Genomic DNA, 12,798 nt, shown 5'->3' with positions numbered 1-12,798 from the left:
GTTCCGACTCTGCTGCCTTCCCGCTGGTGCATGTGGCTGACGCTGGCCTGACCTAGACACCCCAAAAACCTCCAGGAATCCCACAGGACCACTGCAGTGTCTCCCAGAAGGTGTCTGCCCTACCTCGGTAGCTCCTTTCTATGATCCAGTATGAAGAGTAAAATACAAATGTGTCCTGGTTTGAAGTAAAACCGAACCGACTTTCTGTTCTGTAATTTTACATCTTAGCTAGGCCTCTTCTAACTGTCTGAAATTAATGGCATATTGTGGAGAAAACTGCTCGTTCTCAGAATGATAAGACCAATGTTTGTGCTCCATGCCAAGGAATGGTGTGCAGGGAGGCCCTTGCTTATACTTATTGCTGTAACAACCAAGGTCAGCCCATTTCATTATTTGCCCCCTTAGAGGGTCGGAAACGGAAAAACGTAAAGGAGCTCCCCCCACCTGTGGGGAGGAGGGGACAGGAGAGGTGACCCAAACCTGACCAACAGGGTATTCCATCCCATCTGCCCCACGCTCAGTATAAAAGCTGAGGGATCAAAGGGTCAGCCCCTTCCTGCGATGGCCGACGTCCAGAGAGGACTCTGTCTGTCCACCTGCCTTTGATCCCGATCCGTGTGTTCCTGACTCCAGAGCTGGAATCCTGTTCCCATTCGTTGCTGAGCCCAGTCTGGGACTTCCCCAGTGCCTGCCGGTGACGTGACTGTCATCCTGGGAGCTTGATAGGGTTTTGTATATATTGTATCTATTTCATTATTTTCTTCTTTTTCTTTTTTAATTTTAATATTAAATTTTCATTAAAGTAGTTTAGTTCATTCTAAACTTCTAAATCTCCTTATGTCTTTCTCTCCTCTCTCTTTTGTGGTGGAGGGAGGGGGAGAGGAAGGGCCATCTGTCAGTCTGGTTTTGGTAAATTCGGCCGAAACCACGACAAAATGTCAAAGCAGCTGTTTACATTTTGTGTCTCGGCTTTATACAATTGTTCACAATCTACTTCCTCGGGTGTGCTCTCAACAGCGTGCAGTTCTTTGTCTTGATTAAATTTGTGAATAATTAATTAAATGTACTTACAGTCATTTTAGCTAACCAATAAACTAGATTTTATGTAGTTTGTGATGTAATTTTAGTTTCTGTCTGTCATAAAACGCATCTCGCCAAAATCTGAGCTGTTTACAGCCCTTGACTCTGATCTTATGGAGCACGGCAGGTTGATGTAGCCTTTATGTATTTGAATCACCTCTCATTGAAGTCTGTCATGATGCACCCATCTCTCTTCTGACTGACCTCTGTAAAGCACCACAGGTTGTGTCATACCCCTCATGCGGCATGAGAAATAGGATTAAACCTAACCTGTAGGCAAATAGCTAAGAACTACCATATGAATTATAACTTTTGTGGTCCGGTGAATTACCTTAAGGAAATATAGTTTTAAATCAAACAGATTTAGAACAAGATCATTTCGTTCAATAATCTGAAATAAATTACACGGATACAGGAATGCCATTTTTTTCATAAAAAGCAAACACTCAACTGAAATGCTAAACATTTTCTAACTTTCCCCAAGTGCTTCATTCCATAAGTATGGATATTTCTATTCTTGCTTTTAAGATATAGAAGTATTAAAGCTATCAATAAAAAATCTGTGAAACATTAATGCAAATGTTGAAAACTTATTTTTTCTCCACAGGATAAAAAATGACTGATTTTCATTAAACTCTTTTTAATAGCCAAGTTAAATAAATAACCCTGGTGCTATCATTCGTTAGTGTACTTGCTTCAGCAGCGCCTTTGGAGTGAACCAGTAAATTTACCCGATCCTCTGCATGCAGCAGTGACTTAGTTTGAGCACCTCAGGGAGCAGCAAGAGCCCAGCTGGTCCACTGAAGAGGATGAGCTGAGAGTGGGCAGTGACGAAGGGACAGCACCACTGCATCAGGGCAGGGTGGTGGGAGGAACAGGGTCCATCGACAATCCCAGGCAAGGAGAGGTATGGAGCCAAGTCTGCGGTGAGCACAGGGATCTCCTCAGGAGAGGTAGGAAACAGGAGACAAGGCCACTAGAGCATAGGTGCAAGGTCTATCCAAGAAACCCACAAACCAGGACAGCCTATCTCATCCTTTCCTGTGCTCCTTACTAGGTAGTGGTGACCAGATTAAGTCAACCGCCTTAAACAAGGATGTCACGTAGCCTCAGTTTTGTGGTTCAAGAGATCGTTGCACACTTCTCTTAAGGCAAATACAATTTTAAAGTGTTCCTTTGAAGAAAGATTTTTGGTTATATTGACGTGCGGAAAGCAGACTCCACAACCTGTGAGGTTGCAAAGTAGGTATGTTTATTTGGCGCCGGGCAGCACGGGGGGTTGCCCCACCAAAATCGTGCGCACCCACCGCGGCAGTTAGCTTAGGATTTATACAATCAGATCTTACATATTCCAGGGATGCCTATACATATCCATAACCTTTCCCCGAAATGGCGGTCTTTATTACAATGAGTTATGAGAATTCATTTCCATAGTCTCCGCCTTTAACTCCCCCCAGGTGCACATGCGCAGTGTCTCCTGGTGGTCATGGGCCAGGGTCTCGGGGATGAAGGCCGTGTCTTCCTCGCTGTGTACCTCTCGCTTTTAATGATAATGTGTTTCTCCAGGCCACGGGGTTGGGAAACCAGATGATCGCTCTGTCAGGACAGCTGAGAATACCAATTGTTCCCTTATCTCCCATCGAGGCCGATGTGACCACTTTATGGTTTCAACACATCCAAACACCTTGGCAATGGCTTTAGGCTATAGATACACAGTTTAAGCCAAGCAATGGCCCTGCTATTAACCCTTGAGTATTATTTCCCCTTATCAATATTGAATTGCTGATATATGCAATCCTGAAACCCAAAAATAAACAATACAAAACAGAAATCTAGCCAGAGTTTCTCAAGAACCCTTCCTTTGCCGGGGCTTGTATATGTAGACTTGCCAATGTGCAGATCATCGGGGGCAGAGAAAAGGTCTGACACTGCTGAATTAAAGCTCTCATCACTAAACGCTTTTAACTTATGAAGAAATTAACATCTTTCCTTGAAAATTCTCAGAAAATTAAATTTTTACTCAAAGAGTAAGTGCAGTAATTTGGGAATGATTTAGTGCATTTTTATACATAATAAATAGGATGAATCACCGCAAAACTGAGTGCAAAACTATGCAGTTTCAACCAGAAAACGTCCGTTTTCATGCTGATGACAAAAGCTGTATCACATTATGCCTAATCATAGCAGGCCGGAAGATTCCTGTGTGCACACTTTTATAGCAATATACAGAACAGTTAGGAAATTATCACTAGATTAATCGTATGTAGAAGAAACCAGACTGTGGAGTGCAGTGGTATGGGTAACACAGTCTTTCGGCTAAGCCTGAGCTCCTGAACTACTCTTGTGCCCTTTTGTTTTCTAACTAAGCAGGAAATGCTGAATAGACGACCTGGCTTGTGGTGCTGCTTCACCTCCTAAGTTACCAATAGTGTATTTGTACTTCTCTGAAGCATGAGAAGTACAATGTAAGCTGAAACACAATAATATTCTCTCCCCTATGCTGCGAAGGAGTCATTACAGTGCAATTTTGCTCAGTAACACTAGAAATATACAGCTGTAATGTGCCTATCTCTGCTTTATGTCTTTTAAGCCTCAACTTGCCTCCGTCAAGACATATTATACAGTCTCTGATCATGTTGCACTTCAAGAGTGCAGAGAGAGGTGCTAGAAATCCCCACGTAAATAGTCGTGGAATAACCTGTTTCCACATTCCCTTTGTGCTGTCAGTTAGTGTTTAGTTGAGGCACTGGAGGGAAAAAAAAAGGTCTATGCCCTTCTTAAAAGAAGAACTACTCTTGTTTAAATACTCTTGTGAAAGTTTTCATTATCCACAGAATGGCTAATCCCTTTCTGAATGCTGTTCAAGCTCTTGGCTTTTATTATCTAACTCACAAAGAAACAAATGACATTATAATTATAATTCAGGGAAGCTAGCTCAGATACCGCAGTTCTATCAAGATCCTCAGTTTTAGCCAAGAGGGACACTGTGAAAACCGAGAGCTGAGGAATAGTTTTTAAAGAAATGCAAAGGCTTTGCATTTTTTTATTCGTATTTTTCCTTTTTACTCAATTTGTAAAGTTGGACATAGTTCAAAAACTGTTACATCCTTCTCAAAACTGGTATCTCTAATGCTCTTTTAGCTGATGGGTGTCTCAACAGAAGCTTTAGTAGTAGTACATCTGTGAGTATGTGAGCATGAATATATACTGCAAAAAAAAGTTTAACAGAGCAATACACAAAACAAGAACAGTACAGGTTATTAATTATCAAGGTAGAACTAATATAAGAATAAGTCAGTCTTTTAAAAAGCACACAAAAAAGGCCAGTGTCTTGTAAAAAATCTTGTGCCTTTCTTCTACCTGCCCCTTTTTATGCTCTTCTGCATGGCTGTCCCTGTGACAGCCAGAGAAATGCCCAGAGCAAGAATGCAGAAGATCTCTGCAACAAATTTAACTGCTATTAAAAAAGAAACTCATTATGTTTCATGCATAACTAGTTTGTATGAGGCTGTAGTTACCCTCTTTGCATTATTGTGCTGTTACTAAGACAGAAGGACAAAGAAAGTTGTAAGCTTTGTAAAGCTCTGGTGGGGATGGATCTCGCAACCCTCATGGCAGGGATTTCCCCTGGGATTCAGTCTTTCCTTCTCTGCAAATGACTCTGTTGTCCAGTGCTGATTGCTTTTCAGCCAGGCTTGCATCTGGGTTAAAGGGTTGCTTTGTGTCCCGGTTTGAAGTAAAACTGAACCAATTTTCTGTTCTGTAATTTTACATCTTAGCTAGGCCTCCTCTAACTCTCTGAAATTAACAGCATATTGTGGAGAAAACTGCTCGTTCTCAGAATGATAAGACCAATGTTTGTGCTCCATGCCAAGGAATGGTGTGCAGGGAGGCCCTTGCTTATACTTATTGCTGTAACAACCAAGGTCAGCCCATTTCATTATTTGCCCCCTTAGAGGGTCGGAAACGGAAAAACGTAAAGGAGCTCCCCCCACCTGTGGGGAGGAGGGGACAGGAGAGGTGACCCAAACCTGACCAACAGGGTATTCCATCCCATCTGCCCCACGCTCAGTATAAAAGCTGAGGGATCAAAGGGTCAGCCCCTTCCTGCGATGGCCGACGTCCAGAGAGGACTCTGTCTGTCCACCTGCCTTTGATCCCGATCTGTGTGTTCCTGACTCCAGAGCTGGAATCCTGTTCCCATTCGTTGCTGAGCCCAGTCTGGGACTTCCCCAGTGCCTGCCGGTGACGTGACTGTCATCCTGGGAGCTTGATAGGGTTTTGTATATATTGTATCTATTTCATTATTTTCTTCTTTTTCTTTTTTAATTTTAATATTAAATTTTCATTAAAGTAGTTTAGTTCATTCTAAACTTCTAAATCTCCTTATGTCTTTCTCTCCTCTCTCTTTTGTGGTGGAGGGAGGGGGAGAGGAAGGGCCATCTGTCAGTCTGGTTTTGGTAAATTCGGCCGAAACCATGGCACTTTGGTGTATCTTTACTGAGCAAAGTGTCTCTAACTCTAAACTCGAGGTGAACCTGTAATTCAAAGGGAAAAAAGACATCTACACCACTTTTATGTTCATTTCACAGTTCGTGGTGAGAAATCATCCTTATTTTTCAAGCTCCTAGAGTGCTAAGCTGCGAAAATGGGCCTTCAGTAATTTTCTTTTAATTGGGAGCCCAGCAGTACAGAGATGGCACAGGCTGGGGTATATTTTGAAATAACCTGCTGCAGCTAGCACGTGGCAATAATTGAGTCTAAGTGTGACTGAAGCATAGTCCATCTAATGGCAATAATAGGTGCCAAAGTCTGGTTTTCTTTCAAAGGTGATAAAAGGATAATTTAATACATGCTATATCTAATTCTTTTTTCAGTGAGTAACACAGATCAGGGTTTCAATTCTTACTTTAGTTAACTATTATAGGACTCACCAATAACTGAGTTTTATTGCTATCAACTTACTTTTTCTAAGCTTTGTCCAACCTACTTTTTATTTCAGTTCTCTATGACTTTCTTTAAGAAATTCTCAGTTATATGAGCAAATTTTTGGAAATAGTTGCTGACATGAATGTGAATTATACATTTGCAGGTTACAGTTTGGAAATGTACTCCCTCAGTCAAAATTTTCCTTTTGCTCCTTGGCCCTTTTTACTGGCATCTTCCCCTGGTCATCCAATCAAAACAACACAGTTAAAATTGGAGGGCCCATGCAGCACCGGAGGCATCTGCATCTATGCCATTTCAAATGACCTGAGTAACTGAAACACCCTCCTGGGACTGGGAGGTATGGGCAGGATCATATGAGTCTTATTCCTGTGTGGACGACCTAACAGGGGGTCTAAAATCACAGAATCACAGAATCTTCATGGTTGGAAGGGAACTTTGAGATCATCGAGTCCAACCACAAAAAAACCCAAACCACAAAAACCCCCCAAAACCAAACAACCCCCCCCCCCAAAAAACCCCAACCACAAACAGACACAAACCAACAATCTCGGGCACTAGAGCATGCCCTGAAGTGCCACGTCTACACTTTTCTTAAATACCTCCAGGGATGGCGACTCCACCATGTCCCTGGGCAGGCTGTTCCAATGCCTGACCACTCTCTCAGGAAAGTAATTCTTCCTAATATCTAATCTAAACCTCCCCTGCCACAAATTCAGACCATTATGTTTTTTAATGTGACACTAGACACCTGTGTTTAGGCATCTGAATTGCTTCCTTGTGTCTCTGTTTTGGGATCCTAGCAAGGGATGCCTGAGGAGGTAAATCTATGGTATTGCCATTGAGTCCGGTAGAAGCCATGGACTCCACGTACTTCTCCAAGTGAAGCCATGAGGACTACAACCACTGAAAGACCCATATAGTGTGTAGATGCCTCAGGTCAGTCTCACAGTCCTCAGAGCCTGCCCTCAACTGTAGTTCTGCCCGTGCCGCTTTGCTTCAGGAAGGTAAGAAAATGCTCAGTCTGGAATTGGGCTAAATTGGCTTAGACTCAGTAACTCCATGATCCCTGTTCATGTAGCTCATGCCCACACCCTGTCTGTGTGCATACAGAAACTCTCCCCTCTCCCCCTCCCCCTTACATTTTTGGTAGGACTACCTCATGTATGTCTTCAGATGTTCTGTTCCGGATCCTGCACGAATCATAGATTTTTATCCAGTGGCATTTTGGCAATGGGAAAACCTCTCACTCTGCCTTCCAACAGCTCTACAGTCTTCCCTGAGATACCCCTGCATTCTGCACCCTGACCCAAACACTGGTTCCTTGGCAACCCCTTCCTGGTCTCTCCCTCTCTGTCTTCCTTTTGCTTGTCCCTCTGCAGTGCTCTCCAGCCACTGCCATTTGCTGTTTGCTTCCCTGAAGCAGATGCATAGCCTGTCTTCTTGGGAAGCCCCTTTCAGTGGATCTTGGGAATATTTCTCTTCTCCTGTGGGAAGAGCTGGGCTAAGTGCTCAGCTAATCCTACTCTTCCTGTAGCTCTGCTTTCTCCAGTGACTCACTACTTAGCATAGACAACCCAGATATGGAATAGAAAGGACCAGCTCCCCTCACTGCCTCACAGGCTTCAAGTCTCCAACCACCACCTCCCTGATGCAGGGCTGCAGCGTTTTCTGAGACAGGACTTTTTGATCCTTTCCAGCTGAAACGGCTCCTCTCTGCGGGAACTCATTGACTATGAATGAATGTTCATCCTGAATAGGATGAGAGAAAGCAATCTGAACACGACTTCAGCAGCTGCAGGACTCTACTGGGAAAAGAAGGTTCCTGCTTCAATAAGTGATCACAGTAAGAACGTTTTTTGGAGTATTCACAAAAGGTTCGTATGATAAAGAATATACGTAAGATGGGTGTTACATGCTGGTTCTGGCATGCTCCCTGTGCACCTTCAGTATCTTTTTAATGTAGACTTTATGGATGTCATTTTGCTATAATGTAGAATCACAGCATCACGGAATAGTTGAGGTAGGAAGGGACCTCTGGAGATCATCTTGTCCAGCGGTACTATGTGCCACTGAGGCACATCTACACCAGGAGGTGCAGAGAAAGTCTTGGCCCTCCTTTGCACCATGGATGGGCTGAAAACCTGAGCTGGCAGCACACGTGGCAACACTAGTACCAGGAGAGCTGGGGAGCACAGTGTGAAGCTTAAGCTACCACAAATGCACCCACGTCTGGAAAGCAGTACAGGTGTATAGGGAGCACACAGTGCACGTGTGGTTATTCTGCTTCTGCATCTCAGCTGAAGGGCCAAAATAGGCTGCAATGTTAGATTTATTGGCTCAGCTAATTGGCTCATACTAGCTTATGGATCTCCCTGGAGCCCTCTGTTACTCTGTTTAAATGTGCTTAATCTTTCAACCACGTGTTGCATCAAGCAACCTTCATGCTTCACGACTGCTGCTGCTCCCTCTGCTTGGAAGGATCTGTATTAAATTCAAATTAAAGACTTTGTACAAGAGATTCATTAAAAAGAAAGGCTGTGAAGGGTAGAGTCTGATGATACAGGATCTAAAAAGTACTTTTGGTATATAAAGCACCTTAATGTTATGTAAGAACAGATTAGATTAATTTTTTGCATTGCAGGAATTAGTAGGAGGAAGTCTGTATTCTAGGTTGTGCTGGTGAACAGAATATCACAATACTTCCTTTTGGCCTTGAAGTATATGAAGTTAAAAAAATTAAATTGTTAATAAAAATAATGAAAAATCTTCATCAAGACTTTAGGCTGAAATCTGTTGAACAAATTTACATCCCCATGTGATTTGGAGATTTTTATTTATTAAAGCATACAGTATTGACTAAATACAAAAATTAATATCTCAGCAAGTTTTATATTTGTTTGAATTAAAAATATCTGTTAAAAAGATGAGAGTAGAGAAGTTTTTCAGAGAGGCAACATGCCACGGTAGCATGATCCTTGCTCAGTTATAGTGATTCATGGTAGCCAAACCCTATTCTTTTCAATGGCAGATGTTGACTTAATTTTCTCAACATTCTTGAAAACCAAGTCTCAGTGGGATCCATTCGTAATATCATTGTTATGGAGACCACTAAAATTTTATTATCATTGCTGAAGGAAATATACACCGCCACCTTGGCCTGAAGAGATTAAATACTTTTGCTTTTGCACATACTTTGCTCCAAAACCTGGTTAACACTGTCAACTTAAAATCACCCCTACTGGGACATTTTGCTGGAAAATCAAACGTGATTTATGACGGAAAATGTGTTACTATGCTGAGTATTCACAGCAGCAAAAAATTATACCCAGCATGATGTGAAATATTTAGTTTTAGAACTCTGCCCATAAGGAAACAGAAAGATATAATCTACTGTAATACCAAAGCATCTTTCAATCTGTAGAGATTTTACCAGGCCAGGATCCTATGTAGTCCTCTGAGATTCTTGCTGTTAGCAACAAGAAAAGCCTGCGAGCCAGCTAAATGGCTCTCCACACCCTACGTTTCCTGTCTGTAACCAAGAAAGGATCCAGCCACCTTCTTCTGTGACTGTGTCCTGGTTTCAGGTAAAACAGAACTAATTTTCTGTTCAGTAATTTTACCTTTTTAGCTGGGCCTCTTCTAACTAACTAGACTCTGAAATTAACAGCACATTGTTCAGAAACTGCTCACTCTCACAGCGATAAGACCTGATTATACCAAGGAATGGGATGCAGAGAGGCCCTTGCTTATACTTATTGCTATAACAACCAAGGTCAGCTAAATTTGTTATTTGCCCCATTGGAGGGTCGGAAATGGAAAAGCATAGAAAGGTCCCACCTGTGGGGAGGAGGGGACAGGAGAGGTGACCCAAACCTGACCAACAGGGTGTTCCATCCCATCTGCATCATGCTCAGTGTAAAAGCTGAGGGATCAAAGGGTCATCTCTCTTCCTTCAATGGCTGACGTCCGAGGAGGACCCTGTCGGTTCGTCTGCCTTTGATTCCGATCCGAGCAATCCTGACTCCAGATACGGAATCCAGCTCCTGTCCATCACCGAGTCCAGCCTGGGACTTTCCCCTGTGCCTGCTGGTGATGTGATCGTCATCCTGGGAGCTTGATACGGTTGTGTATATACTGTATACTTTTTTCCCCCTTTTTTTCCTTTTCTTATTATTATTTATTATTTCATTATTTATTAATATTTTCATTAAAGTAGTTTAGTTTTTTCTAAACTCATAAATCTCTTTTATCTCTTCCTTTCCTCTCTTTTCCTTAGAGGGGGGAGGGAGGGGCCATCTGTCATTCTGATTGGTCAATCTGGTCAAAACCATGACAGACTGCTTGAGGTCTGTGGATGAAAAACAACTTATAGAAAACGTTTTTAAAGTGGAGGTCATAAGCTCTGTGTGATTTTTAGTCCTCCAAACTTTAGTCTCTTGCATCTTCAGTGAAAAAAACGAAGGTTCATACTCCTCAAGGAATTTGCCCCGCACTGGGGAGATGAGAAGGGGGCAAGTCCCCCTCCTTCTGCAAGTCTGTGGGCTGTGCGTATGTGGGTGCGCACGTACCCGCTCACTCATGCCCTTCGTTCCTAGGAGCAGACCACTTCCTTGCATTTCTCTTCTCTGAAAAACCTTGTAGTTTAACAGATGAGATAAACCACACACAAAAGGGAGACGAAGGTGATGGGTAAAAAGTTTGAGCTTGTCCCCTATAAAAAGACACTTTTGAAAAGTGCTGAGGAAGCTGCTGGAAATCTAACATCTGCTTGAGTTCTTTGTTCTCTTGAGCAGCAAACAGCAGCAGACATTTTCTCTTTGTAGTTCTGCACTGCATGGGGTTTCACAGAGCTTCTCCTGTACTTAAAGTCTACAATCTGATGGAGCAGTCAGCAATGTCATTTGTCTACATGGCTGCCCACGTGCAATTCCACAGGCAGTGATTTTTGTCACTTTTCTTATTGCCTTTATTGATTGTCTGCTGCTATCATGTTATCTTGTGACATGTCTTGGATCCTCCAAAAACCAGCGTGGAAAAAATTGTTCAGAATGGGACACATTTAAGCTAGTAGCACTTCTGGATTATTGTTTTCCCACATTGTTGGCCTATGGCAAAAAACACTCAGAACTTGCAATTCACTTACAAATGATTCCCAGGTAAGTAGGTATTCGGGTATCCAGGTATTCAAATCTGAAAGGTCACTCATCCTTGAAATCAGCACCATTGATTTTATATAGTTTGCTGTCAAAAACCATTTTTGTGTTCCTGAGACATGACCTGATACACTTGCTCTCTGAAGCCTGCCACCTTAAATAGTAGTGATCAGCGAATAGATTTGTAAAACAGCATTTCATATACCGATGGTCATTAGGTCATTCTCCCCCTCTACTCTGCACTGGTGAGGCCACAAATGGAATACTGCGTCCAGTTCTGGGCTCCCCAGTTCAAGAGAGACAGGGAACTACCAGAGAGAGTCCAACGTAGGGCAACAAAGATGATTAAGGGATTAGAGCATCTCCCTTACGAGGAAAGGCTGAGAGAGCTGGGGCTCTTTAGCCTGGAGAAGAGAAGGCTGAGGGGAGACCTTATCTATGTTTACAAGTACATAAAGGGTGGGTTGAAGGAGGATGGAGCTGGACTCTTTTCAGTGGTTTCCAGTGACAGGATGAGGGGCAACAGGCACAAGCTGGAACATGGGAAGTTCCATTTAAATATGAGGAAGAACTTCTTTCTGGTGAGGGTGCCAGAGCCCTGGAACAGGCTGCCCAGGGAGGTCGTGGAGTCCCCTTCTCTGGAGATCTTCAAGACCCTCCTGGATGCAGTCCTGAGTGATGTGCTCTGGGCAATCCTGCTTTAGCAGGGGAGTTGGACTAGATGATCTCTAGAGGTCCCTTCCAACTCTGACAATTCCATGATACATTGATTACAAGTAATGCAATATGTCGTCGCAAACACAGCAAATCTCCTGACGTATCACGGAAAGTTGTCTTGTACAGAAATAAGGGAAGAAATGCCTAGGCTTTTATTTGCTTAACATCAGGTATTGCATAAAACTTTGTCCACCTGTGTTAAGTAGAGGACCAATGGAGAGCAAAACATAAAAGACTGTCTGTTGGCAAAAAAACCCCAACCAAAACAAAAAGGAAAAAAAACCCAACCCAAAATCATCACTTCAGACACTGATTTATGTATTTTATGCACAATGATTTGTGTAAAAAATACATAAATCAGAGTTTTGACTGACTAGAAATATGATTTGTGGCATAGCTCCATTGCTGATAAGAACATGTCTCTTGCATTTTGATTTGCTGTTTTTACCTGCAGTGATTTTGTAGACAAAGCGATCGAGCCAAAAAAAGATAGGCTTGTACTCCTGAAAGCTTTCCTATTTTTAGCAATTCTACTTGTCAGTCTAAAAAGATACCTTTCTACTAAGCTTATTTCCTATTTGTGTTTATGAATTAAAATTTCTCTTTTCTGCAAATACTTTCTGAATGTTGTATTTGCAAATTGTTTAATTTTTTTTTTTTTTATAATTCCTTCCAGTTTAACATAGCAGAGAGAGTGAGAAAAATGAGATTAAGAGAAGAGATGACATTAAGAAAATACACTTTAAAAGCTCAAGAATTTTCTGAAAATAAGTGTTTGTGGTCTTTCCCTACTAGTCAGAGACAGTGAACATTACTCAAGCTGTATGGGAATGATTTAAATAACTAAAGATGAAATAACTTCATAGAACATTAGGCCAAGTTCTTTGCTGGTTTAAGA

This window comes from Numenius arquata, chromosome 3 (assembly GCF_964106895.1).
Source record: "Numenius arquata chromosome 3, bNumArq3.hap1.1, whole genome shotgun sequence".
Lineage (NCBI taxonomy): Eukaryota > Metazoa > Chordata > Aves > Charadriiformes > Scolopacidae > Numenius > Numenius arquata.
This window is presented reverse-complemented; position numbering follows the sequence as displayed.